Raw genomic sequence first — 3,515 nt, forward strand, 5'->3', positions numbered from 1 at the left:
CAGCAGTATGGAAGTGTAAGCCGAATAAACCCTTTCCTCCCCAACTTGCTTCTTGGTCATGATGTTTGTGCAGGAATAGAAACCCTGACTAAGACAGCTAGCCTACGTTTTTTTGTTATTCCAGATGAATTTGCAAGTTGCCCTTTCTAATTCTGTGAAGAACTGAGTGGGAATTGCATTGAATCTGTAGACTGCTGTCGGCAAGATAGCCATTTTTACTATAGTAATCCTGCCAACCCACAAGCATGGGAGATCTTTCCATCTTCTGAGATCTTCTTCTAATTCTTTCTTCAGAGACTTGATGTTCTTATCATACAGATCTTTCACTTGCTTAGTTAGAGTCATGCCAAGGTATTTTGTATTATTTGTGACTATTGTAAAGGGTGTTGTTTCGCTAATGTCTTTCTCAGTCTGTTTATGCTTTGTGTAGTGAAAGGTCACTGATTTGTTTGAGTTAATTTTATATCCAGCTACTTCACTGAAGTTGTTTATCAGGTTTAGTAGTTCTCTGGCAGAATTTTTGGGGTCATTTATATATACTACATTATCATCTGCAAATAGTGATATTTTGACTTTTTCCTTTCCATTTTATATCCCTCTTATTCCTTCTGTTGTCTAATTGCTCTGGCTGGGACTTCAAGTACTATATTGATTAGGTAGGGAGGGAGTGGGCGGCTGAGTGAGGTAACCCAATCACAAATGAACACACATGATATGCACTCACTGATAAGTGGATATTAGCCCAGAAGCTCAGAATACCCAAGATACAATTCGCAAAACACATGAAACTCAAGAAGAAGGAAGACCAAAGTGTGGATATTCCATTGCTTCTTAGAATGGGGAACAAAATACCCATGCAAGGAGTCACAGAGAAAAAGTGTGGAGCAGAGACTGAAGGAATGACCATCCAGAGACTGCCCCACCTGAGGATCCATCCCATATACAACCACCAAACCCAGATACTATTATGGAGGCCAATAAGAGCTTGCTAACAGGAACCTGATATAGCTGTCTCCTGAGAGGCTCTGCCAGTGGCTGGCAAATACAAAAGTGGATGCTCATAGCCATCCAGTGGACTAAACACAGGGTCCCCAATGGAGTAGCTAAGAAAGTACCCAAGGAGCTGAAGGAGTTTGTAGCCCCATAGGAGGAACATCAATATGAACTAACCCATATCCCCATAGTTCCCTGGGACTAAACCACCAACCAAAGAAAACACATGTTGGGACTCATGGCTCTAGCTGCATATGTAGCAGAGGATGGCCTAGTTGGTTATCAATAGGAGGAGAGGCCCATGGTCCTGTGAAGGTTCTATGCCCCAGTATAGGGGAATGCCAGGGCCAGGAAGCAGGAGTGGGTGGGTTGGTGAGCAGGGGGAGGTGGGAAGAGATAGGGGTTGTTTTGGTGGGGAAACCAGGAAAGAGGATAACATTTGAAATGTAAATAAAGAAAATATCTAATTTTTAAAAATGTAGTCATCTATTCACTTTTCCTTCAAGAATCTTCATCTGTCTTTTGGGGGCTGTCTTTTCTTTTGAGACACTGTAGAAGCCATGAGGGCATTAAAGATAATAATAAAAGAATGTATTTACTTTTATTGCTAAAATTATTTGAAAGGCAAATGAAAAGATGTAATTGGAACTTCTGACATCTTGGCTAGCAATGCACTAGGGAGTGGCATGTAAACATGTTCCCAATTTTCTCTGGGAAACATGACTGGGCTTCCCTTGCCTCTTCTCTCAAACACTTCCAGACTACTTTGTCTATTGTTGTGGCATTTATTTCTACCTGTATAAGAATGCTTTGTCTCTCAGCCCAGAGCTCTCCTAACTCTCTGCTTTGGGCACTATCCCCAGAACATAGCACATTCTCCCTGTACTAAGTGAAATTTGAATTTTTTTTTCCACCAAGTTGTCCTTCCCACCCACAAATCTCCTCTTCAGTAAACAGCACTACACTCCCTTTATATCCAGAAGCACTGGCATTGTATTTAGCCTCTGTTTAGTCACACTGTCTTTGTGTATCCATCCTAACTCCTGTCAATATTTTGAAGTTTTCAGAACTTGTCCATTTCTTTATGGGCTCCCAGCTCTATTGAAAGTTCTACCTATCCTGGGGTCTTCTCCTGCACTCCTCCCTTTTCATCTTCAGAAGTTGAAAATCTGATCATCATCATTCCATAAAATTCTTCAGAGATTTCCTCAGGTTGATACAAGGGTCAAACAATGCAGGCTGAAGTATAAATTGTGATGAATGGACTCTATGCTGACCCTCTTGAATCAGTTCCATTCCTGGTCCCCATAGTTTTATATAATCTACCCTTTTTGTCTGCTGGGTCTACATCTGCCTTGTAAACTATAGCACAGAGTCAAGGTGAGTCAAATATCTTGCTGGCAGATGCTTCAAAGACTTTCCTTGGTCATTTGGAGTCAAGTAGCAAAGGATAGAATACAGATTTCTGGAAACTGGAGGTCTTGACGTTGCTGCTCTAAGCAGCTTTGTGTCTCTGACCTACAACTGCAAGGAATTCTATCAACAGCACAAGTGAATTTTTAAGTAAATTCTTTTCCTGTTGAGCTGACAAATGAAATGCTCAGAATGAAACACAGAATCTGTTTCAAAGAGAAGAGTGAGCTGAGGAGGACAGAGAAGTAGTAAATATTCAGCTAAGCCTGACCATTGCTTTGTTGCCTACAGAAACATTAAGGTAATAAATGTGTTGCTTTAAGGTACTTTGCTTATAGTTATTAGTTGTAGAAGCAACACACAACTGATAAGTGAGTTACTGGTTTTGAAAACTGTGTGACATGTTTTCTTCTATTATTTCTGACCTTGAAGTCTAAAGTCCTGCAGCAATCAGGAATCACATAAACATTTCCTCATCCCCAGCCAGCCCTTCACTCCTGACATGTCATTCCTGCATCGCTTCTGTACCCTCTACAATATGGTTATATTTTAGGTTGCAGTTTAAGGACTAATTCTTCAGTGATGATTTCCTAGATACTAAATCATGTTGAGTCTTATGCGAGATTTTCAATAGCTTTCTGAACTTATAGTAATTGTATGATAATTTTGGAACAATTTGATTTTTAACCAATAAATCTCATGAAAGCTGGAGAAGGATTGATTTTATTTTGAGTTATACAGAATAGTAGAACATTTTCTTCATAGATAGTGTTGTTTTAATAAAATAAATAAAAGTGAGGCAAGAAAGACTAACAAGACCATTATAAGCAGAAAGACAATGCTACTTTTCTTGTGCTTGAATTGTATGTTTTCTGAGCTTATAGCAGAAAGTTACTATACAGATAGTGTATTAGTCAGGGTTCTCTAGAGTCACAGAAGTTATAGATAGTCTCTATATAGTAAAGGAATTTATTGATGACTTACAGTCTGCAGCCCAATTCCCAACAATGGTTCAGTAGTAGCTGTGAATGGAAGTCCAAGGATCTAGCAGTTACTCAGTCTCACACAGCAAGCAGGTGAAGGAGCAAGAGCAAGACTCCCTTCTTCCA

Source organism: Mus caroli, chromosome 3 (genome assembly GCF_900094665.2).
Source record: "Mus caroli chromosome 3, CAROLI_EIJ_v1.1, whole genome shotgun sequence".
NCBI lineage: Eukaryota > Metazoa > Chordata > Mammalia > Rodentia > Muridae > Mus > Mus caroli.